The sequence below is a fragment of the Lissotriton helveticus genome, chromosome 10 (genome assembly GCF_964261635.1).
Source record: "Lissotriton helveticus chromosome 10, aLisHel1.1, whole genome shotgun sequence".
Taxonomy (NCBI): Eukaryota; Metazoa; Chordata; class Amphibia; order Caudata; family Salamandridae; genus Lissotriton; species Lissotriton helveticus.
The window spans coordinates 1,101,688,901-1,101,708,266 of record NC_136071.1 but is presented as its reverse complement, the minus strand read 5'-3'; the positions used below and the strand labels follow the sequence as shown (position 1 = coordinate 1,101,708,266).

Genomic DNA, 19,366 nt, shown 5'->3' with positions numbered 1-19,366 from the left:
GCCCCTATTGATTAACATTAGCCACGCCCCTTCATTTGCCAGGTTAGGCCCCCCCCCCCTGGAAAAATGTCTGTGGATGCCCAAGCTCATGTCCTTAACTTTACCTGGAAAAAACTGACAATTTCTCAACAAATCATGAAGAAAAAAAACGTTAAGGTAATCCATGACAGAGATTTAGGTCTTCTTAAACTTCTTTCACGTTTTATTTAAATATTGTATTCCTTAAGAGTGATAGCTATTTCTGTGGTGAGTTTCTGTATTTTTTTTCGTGCGGGATATTTACTCTTGTAAAGTGCATACTTTGAACACTAGTTATTTACCAGATATTTATAACGGGCCTCGAACGAGAGATCTGGAGCGGAGGCAAAAAGCCAGCGCGAGGTTCTCATAGTGCCTATTTTTGGATCAGAAAAATGTTCAGAATACATGATCATACGATCCTTGGAGACTCTGCAGAGAGCACAGAAACAACCATTGACAAAGCCTATAGTCATGGCTGGTTTTAGCTGTACATCAGTCGTTGTGTTAGATTTATATATGTGGATGCAATAAAAGAAAGGTCATAGAGGCGTTTTCACCACGCCTATATATACAGAGGCCAAACCCCCAACGTGATTCTTCTCCCTTAAAGCCCCTCACCTAAGTCCCCCACTCCCTTCTCAATTGTCTCAAAGCACTGAAAGGAGACAAGCACAGTTCTGAAAATATAAAGTTACTTTTCTCCATCAGCGTGAGCACAACTAACACTGCCTGCATCCTCCGTACACCGATGTCACGGTGTAGAAATTGACCACTTTGGAGTGTCAGGCAGGTAGGAATGCTGGTACATGCTTGGAACGTCACCAACGTTGGGGGTTGCCCCAGAAGTTGTCTGTGCACCCCGGGATTTAACGTGAGCTAGCGCCTGTGCGGCTCCAGAGCCCAGGAGGCGGGTGTTACCTGTACTGCCCGACAGCCAGGGCTTGCGATGGGTCTGCTGGGAAGCCTGGAAGTCGGTCCTCCAGGTATCTCTCCAGCGCGCGCTGGTTGAACCGGTGCTCCTCCAACACTGCTCCGCACTGATCCTCGGACATCGCGGTCTGCCGCAGATCACACCTGCACGGCGAATTCCCGGCTCTTCTTCCCAAACACGGCAGGTTACACTCGGTCAGCAGGTGTGCATGCTCCCGAGCATCCTTTGCACGTTAGTGACGCAGCCTCAGGAGCATCGCGTTAAATATGGGAGGCAGGTGGAACCTCCCCCCCCTATGAAAAAAACGCTGCTGGCTTACCCGCCCTCTAGGTAAATAGCCCACACTCTGCACACCCTAGCAGTCCGGGCGTTTAGCCAGCAGCACTTTTGCAGCACTTACAAAGTTAAACAAGCACTGGCAAAACCAAGAGATCTCGGCTATTCGAAATCTATTGGCTTTGTTATTTTGTGGTGTGACGGGAGGATCAAGCAGGACGGGGCAGGGCGTCACAGCGTAAAGAAAATTAAAAGCATCATTTAAAAAAAAACGCAGACAGCACTAGCTGTGGCATAGCTTTTTTTCCCTAACTTTATATTTTGTTTTTCATTGTATTTAAACTGCGACGCACCATCGTTTACCGGGTCATATCGTTTCAAAAATAAAAAAAACGGTCAGCCCTGCTGCTGTACAACATGGATTAAGAAAAACAGTAACAAAGCCAACAGATCTCACATAGGCGAGACCTATTGACTTTGCCAATGCTTGTTTTTAAGCAACAAACACGATGAAACAGTGCTGCTCTGTGGAGAAAGATGCGCTGCCTGTCTTCTGTGTGGTGCTGTCTGGGAGGAAGACATGGACAAAGCCTCCTAACGCTAATTACCTCCTCGTCAGCCCTGCCTGTCCCAGTCCTAACTAAATAAGCATAGCTCCTCCCACCAGAAACTCCCAAGCAACTTAAAACCCATCACTTCCCTCCAGGCCACACCTACACCCTGAGGCATATAACTCTTTTACCCACCTATCCACAACCTATTTGTTTTTTCTGCGGAATCACTTCCGGCCAGACTTTGTTGTGGGGGTGCTGGAGAAATTGGATGCCTCCTGTGCCTCCTTTCAGGTAAGTGCGAAACGAACTGCTCAGCGGCCGTTTACACCCCTAAAAGTACCTGTTGATTATGTTGCATGTACGTTTGAGTCCCTGCTTTAGCGGTACCATGGGGTTGGGGGTCTGGACTGCCTGTTGTGGGGTGGTGACTCCCTTCTGCCGCCTCCTCTCTTCTGGGTACGTTTCCTGCTCTAGTGAGAACACCCGGGAGGGAGGGGAGGTGTGTTGGGCGCGGCTGGCTTTTCTGCGCACTGAGGGCGTGTCAGTTTGGCTCCTCCACGGAGGTGTATTTCATGGGTTCGGTGCTTGCTTCGCCAATTACGTAATCTCGTTTCAAGCCTGTGTTGCTCACGTTTTGTTTCCTGCTGGGCGGTCTGAACCTAGTGGGATCATGTGTTGAGTAGTGCAATGGGTGCCAGATTATTCTGGGGGCTCCCTCTGCTTGCATAGGTTACCATTTACAAATGCTTGGGGGGGGCGCCCTAGTGGGGGTTTCCCTGTCATTGAGTCAGTGTTTGCTGGCTATGGGGGTCATTTGGTATGTGTGTGGCTCTAATCCCCTGCTCCCTTCAGAGCTGCGGGGGCATTTGGGAGTTTCTTTTTTTGAGTTCAAAATAATGTATTGAATTTTGTTTAAAGATAATAAACATAGACAATACAGAAAAAATATTAAATAGCGAAAATACCCGATCACAAAGTATAAATTAGAACGTCAGCAGAATAATTACAATAGGTAAGGAAATGTTACATATTGATATGAATCATAAAAGGGGGAGGAAGGGAGGGAACAATTCTAAAAAAGTAATTGCCTTATCTATAAATAGAGCTACAACATCTTAAAACGCAGTGTAAAATATGTACAATAAAAAGAAAACTGAACTATAAATATACCATTAAGAGGATAAATATACATCAACAGGTATCCAAAAAGGGTGATAAGAGTTAGAATTTGGAATAATCCCTTTCATAGACAACTGAGTACCTCTTCTCGTAAAAATAATCCATAACCACCAAGCATTAACAGATGATATAGAAACATCTTTCCAGCAGAAGGTAATAGATTTCAACGCAGCTGAAATTAAGAAATTGAAAAGTTTACCTTCTAAATTCTTTAAGTTTTGTGACAAAATAGCAGATTTGCAGAATAACATTTGGTAGGAAATATCAACACAAATCTTTAAAATCTTTTTTATAATATCCCAAACTTGAGTCCAAAATTTTAAAACTAACGGACAATCAAAAAGCAGCTGTTGCAACGTACCTGGTTGCATTTTACAATGCCAACAATTAGCAGATTGAAGAAGTTTTGCTTGGAACAAATGTAATGGGGTCCATAAACGGTTGAATAAAATATAAGAATTGGTTTGGTAGAGTGAAACAGGTAACCATCCAGATACACTACTAAGCCAAATATTTTTCCATGTGTCAGTAGACAAGGAAAGCGAAAGCTCAATATTCCAAAAAGTTGAAATCATATCCATGTTGTTACCTAAAGTGTTTGATAATTTTTCATATAGAATAGAAACACCATGAGATGATTTGGAAACAGTTTGAATACAAATTGATAAATCAGCTATAACATTAGAAGGAATAACATGAGGGAAAGAATCTAAGATCGAATTGCACAGATATTGATTTTTAATAAGGTCAGACAGAGATAAACCAAATCTTATTTGTAATGCCTCAAATGAAATGAAAGTGTTATTGGAATAAACATCTTTAAGATAAAAAATACCAGCTTTAATCCATGAATACCAGAAACTGATATTTCTATTCAATTTAATAACATTACTATACCACAGAGACAAGTCTTCAGTATTATACATGGGAAAAAGAAAAATTGAATCTAGGTCACTAAAAATCATTTTAGTGGACTTAAGAATAACGGATTTATGAAAAAATGATGCATTATTAGACATGGTTAACAAAGTGGGTAATGGAAAAGGGTGTACTATTGATTTCTCAATGAATAGCCAAGCAGGAGGGTTATTTAAAAAGGAATGATTAAACCATATGGAACTTTGTTTTAAAATTAAAGAAAAAAGTCAGGGATACCAAACCCAGCATTATATTTGGGCACTTTTAATTTTTTATAACTAATACGAGGTGACTTGTTGTTCCATAGGAACTTGGAGAGAAGTTTATCAACATCTTTGTAAAACTTTAACGGAATTTGAGTAGGAATCATGGCGAGGGTGTAGAAGATTTTAGGAGCTATAGTCATTTTGATAGAATCCATTCTACTTCACCATGAAAGATGTAATGATGACCATTTGGATGTTTTGACTTTAATATATTTTAGGATAGATTCGCAATTTAAAGTAATTGTTGATTTTATGGAAGAAGAAAATAAAATACCAAGACTCTTTTGCCAGATAATTTCATTCATAGGAATCATATCAGGAGTACAATATATATTTAAGGGAAAAAAATCAGTTTTGTTAGTATTTAATTTGTATCCAGAAACTTCAGAATATTTTGCTATAATTTCCAATAATGAGGGGAATGAGGATATCGGATCACTAATAAATAAAAGCACATCATCAGCATACGCTAAGGTTTTAACAATAACATCTTTAATATTAATTCCTTTAATATTATCACATTTTCTCATAGAAGTAAGGAAAGGTTCAATGTCAATTAAAAACAAGAGTAGGGAAAGGGGACAACCTTGTCTTGTACCTCTAAAAAGGGAAAATTGATTCGAAACTTGGCCATTGATAAATAAACGAGCAGTGGGGGCAATATAAAGGGCTGAAATCATACGGATAAAAGAATACCAAACTTAAATGATGATAAGGTATGAAATACAAATTGACAATTAATTTTATCAAAAGCTTTTTTAGCATCTAAGGCCAAAATACCTGAGGGTAAAGGTAAAAGTAGAACTTTGTTCAATAATATGAAGCAAAGTTCTTGTATTGTTTGCAGAATATCTATTCTTCATAAAACCAGGTAAACGTTGTGATTGAAATTCCTTATAAAATTCTGCCGGAATCCCATCGGGACCAGGAGATTTATTCTTTTTAAGAGATGTTATGGCTGATAAGATTACATCCTTAGTAATGGGTGCATCAAGCCCAATTTGATCAGATTGTGAAATCTTGGGTAATCCACATGTAGTTAAAAAAGAATCAATTAAGGAAACATCCTGTAAATCAGGCTTATTATACAAATTAGAATAGAGACTCCAAAATTCACTAACAATTTCTTTATGAGATAAAGCAATTTTACTATGAGGACCATGAATTGAATTGATTTGAGCTTTATCTTGCTTTACGTGTAAATAATTAGCCAAGAGTCTTCCAGATCTAATGACATTAAACTAAATCTGGCTTTAGCATTAGAAATCAGAATGCCAGCTCTTTTACTAAGAATGGAGTTAAAATCATAACATAGTTTTTGCAGTTTAATTCGATATTGAGGATCGTTAGATGTTATAAAAAGTCGTTCAAATTTTGTAATTTGTGTTTGTAAATTTTTGATATTTGCATTAAAAGTTTTTTTTTCGTGGGCCATGATAGAGATCGTTACACCCCTAATATAAGCTTTAAAAGCATCCCATCTATTAATCATAGAAGTAGAACCTTCAGGGTTGAGCACAAAATTATCTTGAATGGCTGATAACATTTTTGGTTTGTTATATTTGTTTAAAGCTATACCTGTATTTATTTGCCATCTAGATTGATTAGTAAAAGTTGAATCTACATTCAAAACAAAAGAGATCAAAGCGTGATCCGAGACATCAATGTTACCAATCTCCGGAGTAATTACAGAATTAATTAGTTGCCTAGTAACTAATAAATAATCAATTCTAGAATGTGAATTATGAGGGTTTAAAAAAAAGTAAAACTTATTTCTGTAGGGAAATGTAAGCGCCAAATATCAACTAACTTAGTGGTTTGAATAAATGACTTGAAAGCATAATAAACCTTGGAAGGGTGAAATTTAGTAAGAGATGATGTATCTAATAAAGGATCAGATATGACATTAAAATCACCTCCGACAATTAAAGGAACATTACCAAGCTTTAGTTTGTATGGTGCAAAACTTTAACATTTAATGAAACTACTTTAAAATTATGAACATTAGCCATAATAGGAGGGAAAGAGAAAAGAGAACCAGAAGACTAAAGGAATAAAAGGGAAAGAGAATGAGATAAAAAGTAGCTCTAGAACAAGCAGTAGGGAAGGAGAAAAGAAAAACATGGACAAAATGACAAACAGAAGACATAAATGTGAATCGTGAAACGCACGCACGCTCTAGAAGTATGACCGGAACCGTTGGAGCTCAATGTAATGAAATATCAGTATATTGTCAGAAAAGGCATAACTGGCAGTAATCAAGTAGCGGAGTCTTGAGTATCCATTGAATGCTGTGACTGTTGATCTATAAAGTGTCGCAGATCTTCAGGACGATGAAAGTATTTCGAGAAATTATCTATCCAAATGCACATCGTTGATGGATCAAAAAGACCATATTTAAAAAGCCAAGACTTCTTAGCTGAGGACAAAGAGCAGTGAATTCCTTGCAAATCAAAACAGTTTCTATGGCAAAATCTTGATGAATAAATATTTTATTCCCATTTACCATCAGTGAAGGGATTTTTCGTGCTGCTTTTCTGATTAAAACCAAATGATGATGACAAAGAACTTTGAAGATCATTTGTTGCAGTTTTGTATGTTGAGGGTTTCGATGGGAGGGAATCCTGTGAGCCTTATCTATTTAAAATTTTTCTGAAATTTGATTTGTAAGAGGCCAGGAATTAGATTCTCCAAATATAATCTACAATTAGCTCCCTCAACATCTTCAGGCAAATTAAATATACGTAGATTATATTGTCTATTGCGATTTTCCAAGTCCAACAATAGTGAGCACATAGGTGAAATTTTTTTCACAAGTGGAGTGAAAGTGTCTATTTTGACTTTGTTATCTTGGAATTTAATTGAATTGTCAGATATTTTCATTAACAAACTAACCATTTATTTGCATACATTTTTAACCTCTGACACAATTGTATCAGTATTAGCCCAAAGGCCCTGAATTTCCTCCAGTATTAAAGATAAGGAAGGTTCAGATGAATCTACTACTTTCGATTTAGTTGGTGGAGGGGATACCTGCTGTCTTATTTTATTATGAAAATAATTTTTATTTCCCATTTTCTTAAAAAAAGAATGAAAAATATCAAGAAATAAGCAATTTATAAGAAAATAGAATGAAAGTTGTGGAGAAATCCTAAGAATGACTGGTGCAGCAGCTAAAGTGGGCTGAGGGAGTGGCTAGGCCAAAGCCAGGCCATTTTTCCTGAATGATCACTCCGCCCCCTTGAGAGAAAAGTCTGACTGTACCTGAAGGCAAAGCTGGGAGTAGGAACCCGGAGCTGAAAAACACACTTCTGTCGCTCAAAATTGCAGGAAATTACTCCACAACACAGGTAAGGTCCTTATACATGCAGCGACCTCCTTTTAATATATTTTCTGACAATAATTTGTCGTTTAAACAAAAAAATGGGCGAAAAACTCACTAGAGCTCACCGGGAGGCGGCCATTTTGAATCACGCGCTCTCACGTCTCCGCATTTGGGAGTTTCTTACCTGTGTGTTCACTGGTTCCTGGGGAGGGGTCTTATGGGTTCCTTCCGGTCCTTACAGTTAGGCCCTGTTCAGTCTTTCCTTTAGTAGGTTGGTGGTTGTCTCTGATTGGCCGGTGGCTGAATTTATTCAGCGGTGCAGGTGCCCTTCGACTCTCAAGTCTTGTGCCATACATTGGGTATCTTTTCAGTCTTGGTGTACGGTGCAAGGGTGGTCTGTGTTGGTGGTGGATCAGGTGCAAGTCTTGGAGTTTTTGAAGGACGGATTTGACTTGGGTCTAGCTGTGTCCTTCCTGAGGGCTCAATAGGCGGCTGTTCGGACCTTTCGGGGTATGATCTGTGAGCCTGTGGTTCCCCTGGTGTATCGATTGTTAAGGAGTTGTTTCCTTCAGAAGCCTGTCATTAGGTCCTGTGCTCCTAGTTGGGATCTGCCTCTGTTTTTGGGGGCCTTGCAGGTGGCTCCCTCTGAGCCTCTGCATGAGGTTTCTTTAAGGTTTCTGACGATGAAGGTGCTTTACCATGCGGCTATTACCGCAGCTCGGCGGATTGGGGAGTTGGGCTCCTTGCTTTGTTCGGGCCCTTTTTTACGATTTTTTCCTGATCGGGTGGTTCTGTGGCCTGATCCTTCCTTTGTTCCCGAAATCCCTTCCTCTTTTCACTGCTCAGCGGATCTGGTTTTGCCTGTTTTCTGTCCTTGTCCTCTTTTGGAGGTTGTGGTGCGGCTGCACTGTTTGGACGTTCGGAGGGCTCTGTAGATCTATTTGATGCGTACTGAGCCTTTTCGTAAGGTGGAATCCCTTTTTGTGACCTTTGGGCTGGCTGGTCAGGGTCTGCAGCCTTCTGGGGCTACCCTCAGTCATTGGTTACGGTGGGCTGTGGGTGCTGCGTATGAGGCTTATGGTGTGTTGGCTTCTGGGTCTGTTCAGGGGAGATCGACTCGGGGGGTGGCTGCTTCCTGGGTGTGTTTTCAGGGGGCTTCCATGGCCGAGATCTGCAGGGCTGTTACCTGGCGTTCTCCTCACACCTTTATGTCCAATTATCTTTTGGTGGTGGGGGGTCCTGGTTCTGCTGGGTTTTGGGACACTGTGTTGTGTTCTGCTCCGGTGGTGTGACTTTTACTGTACTTTAATAAAGTCTGTTTTTACTACTGAGTGAAGTTGACTCTTGCTTTGGTATCTGCTCATGTAGTTAGGACTGGGACGGGGAAGGCTGATGAGGAGGTAATGACCGGTTACTCACCAGTAATATTCATTACTCCGAGTCGTAGCCCTCCCCGTCCCAGTCCTGGTTCCCATCCCTCCCTCCCTGTTCGGCTTCCTCTGCTTGGTGGTACAGGTTGTGGATAGGCGGGTCACAGAGTTATATGCCTCAGGCAGTGGGTGTGGCCTGGGGGGAAGGGATGGGGTTTAAGTTGCTTGGGAGTTTCTGGTGGGAGGAGTTATGCTCATGTAGTTAGGACTGGGACGGGAAGGGCTACGACTCGGAGTAATAAATATTACCGGTGAGTAACCGGTCATTTCTGAACAAGGCGAGACAATTAGAAGAGATGAACCAATCATAGAGGTGCTTAGTTAACCAGACACAGTGACTTAAACGTAAATGTTTATTCACTCATTAGGTCATGGTAAAGCCTAGCTTTCGATACGAGGGAAGTTTCACTTGTGGGAGTTAGAGGAAATTGGCCTATTTTTTGTCAGCCTTGGGATTATAAATCATAGATTAAAATGGCTGATTCACCATTTTGATCACGCCCTGTATTCTTGACCAATTATTTTAATTTCTGCGTACCTCTTTTCCTTTGTCTGCACTAACAAGAAGCATCTAAAACATTCTGAATCCTCCCTATTTACCACTATATAAACAAGCATTGGCATAACCAACAGGTCTTGAGAAAGTTGAAAGAACACACTTTCAATGAGAGAAAACAACATCCAAATATAGCCACAGGGCTGTTAGAGCAAAAGTACCAGACGAGTCTATGTGACAAAGAATACAGTGCTGCATCCTGAAATTGTATTCCACAAATGTAATTTTTTCAAATGGATTAGTTTTAATGAATCAACGAAATCGAAACAGGACTACAAATCCTAGAATGCATCAGGGTGCTAAACACAAACCAATGACTGAGAGGCAACTCGTTGTGATACCTTACAGCTATGGTTATTGTCTGAAGTTTTGGTTCCCAACCGATTTTCTTGCCCCTCTGTAGCAAATAGAATGTTTTTGAGGTGAGGGTTGGACGTCAACCTGCCGCCTGGATGTCATTTTAGTGATTAAACGCTTTCGCCTGCTCTCTTACTCATTTGCTGTCTTTCTCTCCCCCGTCTATTAATTTGCCCTTCTACTCACTCAGCCACAGCGCCCCATAGCGCTGTCCGTATTTCCAGTCATGCAGCACAACTAAGGGGGACAAGGGGGAGGTAGCTGACCGCAGGAGTCCCCTCCCTCCCCTCCCTCCCCGGGCAGTTTGGGAGGGACGGGAGGGAGGGGGTTTGCTGACAAGTGAGCCGACATTTTTAATTTGGGCTTCTTTTTGTAGCCCAATTATAGCCCAAGCATAAAGGCTATGGGCTCCGGCTCCCAGCCACCATTTTGGGTTTGGTGACCTGGTGGCTGGGAGCTTTAGTTAGAAAGAATTTTGTCAAGAGATTTTTGGTGCTGTGTTAGTGCGTTTTTGGTATAGTGGTAGGCGAGGTTATAGCGGTTTAATTATGGAAGACTATAGAGTGCTCGTAGCCCTCCGGCTCCTGAGCGAGGCAGGGCGCATGGATTTAGTTGTAGGGGATGTGGCTGCACAGACGCGCCCGGCGAGGCAGGCCTCAGTGGGTGTGGCAGCGGCGGTGACTTCCTGTACTTCGCCCAAGCGGCCCAGGATGACCCCGATGACTTAGCGGGCCGCCCGCGTTCCAAGAAGACAGCCCGGTAGTTTGTGTGCAGCCCGGCAAAGGGGGTACGGCGGCGGAGGTAAGCGTTGTTGAGCAGGAGGGCTGGAGGGGCCCGGCGGGGAAGAGCGCTGCCTCTCTGTCAGCTGGGCAGCGGTTTTCCGCTCCGGTCTTTGTTCAGTGGGCATTGTCCGCCCCCGCGCTGAGAGGAAAGCGCAGGGGAGGACGGGGCAGCAAGAGGCATTCTACCTTGATGTCGGCCGCCCCGGAGTCTAATGCGGCGGTGGTGGGCGGGCGGGAGGGGGGTTTATGGCAGGATACCAGAATGGGAGCGCTGCACACGCTTAGCCGGGCAGCGGAGGTGGAGCGGCAAGTTCATATCGCTTCCCCTCCTGCTATGAGTGAACAAGCAGGTGGTGCTGGAGTTGAGGGAGGTGGGAGATTTTCACACCTGTGAGGGCTTCTTCTTCTGTGTGGCCCATCTTTACTGAGCGCGGTGGCAGGTAAGAGTGAGCTGCGTTGGGACTGGAGGCTGGGGGAGGGAGAGACACAGTTAGCCCTCTTCTGTTCTCCCCCACTTATTCCTCTAGAGGTGAGGTGCTGTCAGTGGGTGGTAGCTCTGTTGGGGAGGGGAAATGGGCACAGGTGGGAGGGTGGGGTGGATCTTAGACTCCTGAAGTCAGACAGGATTTTGTTTTTGTTAATGTGCCCCCCTTGCGGGGATGGAGAGGCAGGGCACTTGGGTCGGTGGAAGCAGTGCGGGGGATTATGGGGATTCAGCTACAGAGCTGGATTCTGCTGGAGGGGGAAATGCATGGGAGGGTTTGGATATTTTTCCGTCTTGGGTGGAGGGAGTGTGTGGCCTTAGCGCAGGGGACCGCAGATAATGTATTAGCCCCCCCCCCCGGAGCAGTGGCAGTGGAGGGGGTGCTGGGAGAACAGTGGGAGAAGAGGGAGCAAGAGTTGGACCGTCGGGGAGCATTCTGGGTATCGGGGGGGGGGGCAAGATTTGGGCCCTTCTGCGGCCGTGGTACATGCAACTTACCCACCACTCGCCGGGTAAGTATGTTTAGATCGGGGCACGTAGGGCGGGGCAAGGATTGGTGGGTTGGGGATAGTGCTTTGGACAGGCAGGAGAGTAACGTAGCTAGAGTTTTTGAGGGGCCCAGCACACCAGTCCAAACGTTTTCTTTAGAGGGCAGGGAGCGTTCCAGAACAGCGGACTCAGTAGGGCGGGGTGCGGCCCAACTGCGCCGAGGAGATGGGAGGGTGGAGCCTGGCGCGGCATATTCCGTACCGGCGGATCCCGGCGCGGCCAGCATACGAAGGTCTGGCGCGACCTTGCTGGCCCCAATGTCAAACAGGACACGGTGGGCGGCATGGACATTGGACAGAAAGTTTCAGGAGGGTCAGTGCATGGGGGAGTATCGGCGTGTACAGTTGGCTTCCCCGCCAGGAGTGAATACAGGGGCCGTTAGGGCCGGTACAAGAAATGTTGGGTCAGTTAAGGCCCGTGGTGTGGATTTTGCTTTGTATCCTCTACAGATAGAGGAGCCAATGGTACTTGACTATGATGAGGATAGCCCAGAGGAAGGGGAATGAAAGGATAATGAGGATGCGGGGGCCTTCTCATGTGTCTCCTAGTGTTTTACAGGCACCAGAGGCGTGCCGCCCAGGAGGGCAGTGTCGTTGGGACCCAGAAGAGAGTGCGGCCCCTTGGGGAGGGCTCCTCGGATGGTGGGCCACGCTGTCGGGCAGCCTTGTTAGAGCCAGGTGAGATTGTTGAACCACGGGCCAAACCAAAAATGGTGTCTGTGGGGACTGGGGTGAAGGGGAGGGGAAGCTGCATAAAGGCAAATAAGTTAAGGATCAAGGGGTAGGGACTGGAGATGTGAGGGGAGCACCGGGCACTAAGGTGGAGAGTGGGATGAATGCTGAGGCAGATGTGAAAGGTAAAGAGCCTTCACAGAGTAAAGAGTTAAAGATCAAGAAGCTGCCCTACATGGGCGTGGCAAAGCCCCTGGGTGCCCATTTGATGTTAACGACTAAAGAACGCATTTGGAAGGGGGAATATGTGGAAATACTGAAGCTCTTACACAGGGATGAGAGGTCAAAAGAAGGCTCTAAGGAGGAGGAGGATGAGTTAGCTAAGCGGCCTAAGGTGCCGTTGACAATTGAAAACTGGACAGCAGCATTCTTAATCTATGCCAGCGTGTATTGCCAAAAGTTCCCTGAGCGCTGCGTGGCCATTTTCAAATATATGGATGTCATTTGAAAGGCTCAGAGCACGGGTAGTGGTTATGCTTGAGCGCAATATGATGAGGAGTTTCGGGCCCGTATGGCTTGGGACCCGGAGGCAAAGTTGGGGGAATCGGACACTGATTTATGGATGTATGACGTTACATCACGGTCACACTGATCGCGCGCTGTACCATCGCGTCTATGACATCGCCCCGTCCATTACATCGTGAAGAAACACATCGCAGCCTTTTGCAACGCGATTGCGTTGCTTCCCATTGGCCCGAACATCACACCGCGGTACATCACGTCGCAGTGCAAAACAACGCAGTTTTTTGTGTTTGCCGCGTGAACCCGCCTGTACCCCTGCGCCCCCCCCTCCCTGTCCCCCTCGACACAAAATCTTCTATTTTTATTTGTTTGTTTTTGTGGTGTGTATTCATTTTCTAAATGGCTAATAATGAAAGCCAGTATTTTAAAAAAACGTACTCTTCAATTTTTTTCCCAGTAATGGGGGTGTATAAAAGGAGTCGCCCCCCCCCCCCCTCCCTCCATCCATTTCGCAGTCTCTTGTCCAGCTGGCCAGACGTGAGAGCAACATTAGTGCGCACCGACCTCCGCCATTGAAAGTAAGTCACCTGAAGTAATTGTTCATATTTTCCAGGAATTACAGCCTTTACACCATGGCCAGACAAGGGTGGGCACTGGACATCATCAAGCCAAAGATAAGAATGTTTGTAGAATATATCGGCATAACGGCAGCATGAGCATTTTTCAAATGTAGGCCCCATGATGTCCTGGATGCCAACGTAGGTAAAGAAATACCTGCATACAAGTCTCACCATCCACCTTTATAGGTAGGACAGGCCCTGCAGACGCAGAACAATCCTTTGTTTTAGAGCCAGGGCAGAAACACGCTTCATTTCATTTAAGACAGTCAGCTTGACTTAATGGAGTGTCTCGCAGCCTTCTTAGGCCTTGTAAACCGAGTCTCTGCTGCCGTGAGCGCTGCCGACTTTGGTGCTGGGAACCAAGGCCTGAGGTTACCATTAGCAGCAGCAAAGTTTGCCCCTTACTTTTTATTTTTTTTAATTTTTTTAGAAATCTTTTTATTGAATAAACAAAGAAAAAGAAAAACAATAACAGGTGACTTACATCGCGGAATGAAAGGATATGCAATATACATACAGGGCATAATGGACGGAGAAATATCAATAAAGCCCACTCATAAGCTACATCAGGTATGCGGCCGTACTACATTCAGGATACTCAGACAAATGCCAACCACCAACCCCACCTCCCCGGAAAACAGGATAAGAATTGAGTAGCAGTCCAGAGTAGGAGGGAGGGTGCAGCGGTACAAAAGGTACGAGACTACAGCCGCATCCCGAATACAATAATGAATTACACAACAATTGGCTAACTTATACTAGAAAACCCCCACCAGAACCCGTCCACCCCAAAACACCAATTCGCGCCTCAATAAGACCACCTATATCAGGATTCTAAAGGATTTCAAACATAAAAACTACAAACACTAACAAGACGAACACCCCTCCCCCACCCTGCACCCCTGCATATGGCTTGCGCCTAACCCCAACTAGCAGTGTGCCTGTTGCCCCATCTAACTAAATACTAAAAGTAGTAAATGTGGAGGAGGACACCCCAGTACGGGCCCCCGGTCTCCCCTGCCCCCCGCCAGAACCAAGAATCCCCCAAAATAAAACACACAACTCTATTAAGAAGCGATATTAAAACGAAACAGGGGAAACAGTCAGGGCCGGACTGGCTACCGGGCAGTTGTGTGTGCTGCCGAGCAGGGGGATGATTTCTTCGTGGTATGGGCGTATTTCGTTGATGGGGACCTGCGTGCGCTTTGAAAAAAAGAAAGCAAAACGAATTTCGTTTTGCACACACAGGTCCCCATCAACGAAAGCATCCCCCCTGCTCAACAGCACACACAACTGCCCGGTAGCCAGTCCGGCCCTGGAAACAGTAAACACCACCGACCTCCCGTAAATACAATGGTAACGAATCCCACTTCAGAAAGCCCATGGTGCCAAGTCCCAACAATCAGTCACATCCTTGACCATTCCGATCAGTCGTGCAAGCCCCTTCCGGACGGGCTGTCGCCTCCGCAGGATAATCAAAATGCAGAAACAGTTCAGTAAAGTTCCTTCCAAGGCGAGGCAAAGTTTTAAAGTCACTGGGAACTCTGTCGGCATCAGCAATGACCCTCATCGGCATGAGCTCCCGACGTCGTTGTCTCTGCAATCGTAATAAAGGTGTCGGAGAGGGTAAAAACACTGTTACGTTCCGTAGATAGATCCCACCAAAAGTATCCGGAAGGGAAGCACCAATTAATCCACACACAGTAGGCAATGATGGTGGGCTTGGCAATCCGTAGAGAGCATCGAGTACACGGTCATCGGCCATCACACTGCCATGAAGCTCCGACACCCCTCGTGGCACAGGGCCCACTGCCGTTACAAGGACCTCCGTGGGTGGAATAGGCCGAACAGGATATTGAAAAGGATCAGGGTCCGGTCCCTCATACCCACGTCCGTGTGGGACCGAAATCATTTTCTGGGCAATGGACTCCACATGGGAATGTAGTGCCCCGATAGCTGCCAGCACAGTCCGTATCGACGGTTCAGACTCAGTCCGTCCCACCAAATATTGTTCCGAGTCGACCATGGTCCCGTCCCCCAGAGGCACCGGTCTTTCCCGGGGGAACCGGCAAATTTGGGACGGACTGTCACGGAGGGAGTCCGAGGGCTTACCAAGACCACAATTCAGGCTCCGGTACCGCAAGCGAAGACTCCGACCCGGCAAACACCGGCAGCGGCAAACCGGGTCTCCGGGTCAGGGACCACCGCCCACAGCCACAGTCGTGCCTTGTCCACCCTCCATCGATTGTAGGCCGGATCAACAACCGCCGTCAAAATCGGGCTAAGAAAGTTCTCCACATCCAAGGACCGGACCCTGTCGATCAACCACGGCCGATGTTATTCAACTGGAACCCGGCTGGGCCAGTACTCGAGTCCCCGGCTCACAAGCTGGTGTAGGCCCCAAACTAAAACTCGACATAACTCCGTCCACCAAGCTGGTAAAAATCCCAAAGTACAGCACGGCAGTTCACACACCCGGAGGCAGGGTGTAAATTCAGGATTTGTAGCAAGATTATCCGGCGGGGGACGGAGGTCGGCAGAGCCGGGAGCCTAAGCGGCCATCTTGGTTGCTAGCGTAGCTCCTCTGCCCCTTACTTAAGAAGTGGTTTGTGTAGTGATTTGGGCATTAAAATGTTCGTTTTGGTAGAGCTGCAAAAACAATTGCTACCGCCCTAACCACCACCTGTGAAAGAGAAAAGGTATAGAAAGCAGTCCTCCGGAAAAGGCATGAAAGCATGTAAACTTCTGTTCTTTTTATCCAAGCATCTCCCCTCCCAAGCATGCACATTTGGCTCTCATGTTTCCAGGGTACCTGCTTGCCTCCTTCCCCTTAAGGCTTTCCTTCGTTGCAGTTTCTCCTTTGCCACTTGCATTAAAAGAGGGGTGGATGGATGCATGCTGGGTGGATGGATGGATAGGTGGATGGATGGATGCATGGTGGGTGGATGGGTGGGTGGGTGGGTGGATGGGTGGGTGGATGGGTGGGTGGGTGGGTGGATGGGTGGGTGGGTGGGTGGATGGATGGATGGATGGGTGGATGGATGCATGATGGGTGGATGGGTGGATGGATGGGTGGGTGGATGGATGATGGATGCATGAGGGGTGGATGGATGGGTGGATGGATGGATGGATGGGTGGATGGATGCATGATGGGTGGATGGATGGATGGGTGCATGATGGGTGGGTGGGTGGATGGGGGATGGATGGATGAATGGATGGGTGGATGGATGGGTGGATGGATGGATGGATGGATGCATGATGGGTGGATGGATGGATGGGTGGATGGATGCATGATGGATGGGTGGATGGATGGATGGATGCATGATGGGTGGATGGATGGGTGGATGGATGCATGATGGGTGGATGGATGGACTACTACCACCACCAACACATGTTTCTTTTTGCTGTTACAGAGTGTGAAAGGTAACGGATTTGCAAGGCAAGCAACATTTTTGGGTGTCAGTGCGAAGTGCCAGAGCACAGTCTCCAAAAAAGTAAAATAGTGCACATTGACAATTTGCTCCCTCTCTACTACTCTCTACTACTCACTCACCACTACTCACTACTACTCACAACTTCTCGCTCTCTACTACTCACTACTACTCACTCCTACTCACTATTCATTCTCTACTACTCTCCAGAACTCCCTCGCTACTGCTCACTACTACGCACTCAGTACTACTCACTACTACTACCACCACCAACACATTTTTTTTTGTTGCTGTTACAGAGTCTGAAAGGTAACGGATTTGCAAGTCAAGCCACTTTTTTGGGTGTCATTGCGAAGTCCCAGTACCCAGTGTACTAAAAGGTAAGAGAGCGAACCATGAAAATTATTTGAGTGAACCAATTTTTTTTTTTAGGCCAATGTTATAGGTGCTGATCCACGTAATCAATTGTATTGTACACCAACATGTGTTGGGTTCTTGTCGCTATCCCTATGATCGTTCTTAGGTCTCGCCTACTCTAAATGATCTTTATCCTGCGGTTTTGCAGGCACTAGGGCCAGACAATCTGCTCCTTCATCGCCATATTGGGGGTAGGTTGGGACATTACTGGGCGCCATTTTCAGTGACGATCTAGTGGCCAGACAGCACGTCGGACAGCCTATTTAGCCCGCATTATGCAAGCGCGCATAATTATATGGTACATTGCATCCACTGAGATTTATATTTTCTGTTACAGACTCTCAAAGGTAACGGAGTTGCAAGGCAAGCAACATTTGTGCGTGTCAGCGCAAAGTGCCAGAGCACAGTGTTCAAAAAGGTAAAATAGCTTACGTTGATAATTTGTGAGTGAACCAATTGTTGTTGGAGCCAAATCGTGTAGGTGTTGATGTGCGTAATCATTTGTAGTGTATACAAAAATTTGTAGGGTAATTACCGCAATTGGAATCATTGTTTTTATGTCTCGCCTAAGCCAACGCGTTAGCGATGCTTTGGCCAGATATTAAATAGGGGTTCGGAAAAATGCTCCCAAAGACTTTTCCAGGCGGATTGCCTACAGTGCATGTGAGGAGTATTGCTCTGGGAGTATTTAAACCCGTAGCTTCCGCCCGTGCACGGTTTCATCCCCCTCAAGATCCTGACAGTAGAGAATCCCTGTATTTTTTGTTTCTCCAAACCCATTTGCACACCACCTCTCACTCTTTTTACACCCCCATTCCACACACCTATACCACTTTTTGCCACATAATTATCCGCCACATAATTACACAGCACTCAATGCACCAGACACACCTATACCACGCAGTGCCACATAATTATATTGTACATTGCATCCACTACCCCGTATTTTAAGTCCCGCTCCTCCATAACCCAAAAATCATGACAAACAAGCATGAGAACAAGGAGTAGTTGCCAGCAGTGCAAGCACCCAAAAAGTAGAAGACAAGTTGTATGTTCAAATAAATTAGTCATCTTCTTTTTCTGTTGCATATAATGTTGCCTTTGTTTGTATAAAGGGAACTCAAATGCTTAACACTTTTTATTATAAGTTTGAAACATAATGCACAGTAGCCACAATGCTCTACAACAGTGGTTCCCAAAATTTTTACTCCTGAGGACCCCCACTGAATCACTACTGGAAGCCGGGGACCCCCAAGCAATTTGTACAATTTAAGTATCTTTGTAAAAACGCCTTTCGAAGCAGATGCAATTTTAAGAGGGAGAGAGCCTGAATTGGGTCTATTAGCATGGACAGGTATGCATACAGCAGTGTATTATTTAGTGGTACAAGTCTCCTGCTCTCAGCCATACATTCTCATTCCACAACCTTGGAGTGGTGACCCTTCCTTACAGCAACAGGTAGAATGATTGGCAATTATTAATAGCATTTTTCCCTATTCACAGTTTGAGAAAGTTTAAAATATTATACAATTATGACACATTTTATAATAAAGACATGCCCAAAGGAGCAACATATATTGTGAAAATTCAAACAAGATAGTGCAGAAAGCAACAAGTCCTGTGTACAGAGCAAATTCACCGTGTACACCTGTTGCGACTTTCAACATCAATTAATGTTCCTGTTTGTGTCTTGGAAATGATTCCCTTTTTTTTTCTTTAACAGGAAATGTCGGATCCGTAGATGGCCAAATACATCACTTCCAGCAGAGGGAACCGTCTATTAAAGCACAGTGGTTATATATATTGTAAGGAGAGACAATCGGAGCCACGGGAGCATTGGAGGTGTGTCCAATATTACTTCAGCGATTGCAGAGGCCGAGCGGTTACTTTGGGTGAGTCTGTTTTAACAAGCACCGACCATAACCACTCTGCCTCTGCAACTGCAATTGAAGTGATAGAATCGATAAATTAAATGAAAGTGATTGCAGGCAACTCCAATGACCCGTGCGCTGCTATTTTAAGGGAGGTATCCCAAACCATTCCTGAACATGTCGCTAGTAGTATGCCCACTATTCCA

General features: G+C 45.3%; 1 long non-coding RNA gene across 1 annotated transcript; it reads left to right on the top strand.

Moving 5' to 3' along the window:
- Positions 1–17,183: 17,183 nt before the first annotated feature.
- LOC144785623 (uncharacterized) lies at positions 17,184–19,132 on the top strand. Its single transcript, XR_013601999.1, has 3 exons — positions 17,184–17,252; positions 17,627–17,707; positions 19,013–19,132. It is a non-coding gene; the product is annotated as an uncharacterized LOC144785623 (long non-coding RNA).
- Positions 19,133–19,366: the final 234 nt, after the last annotated feature.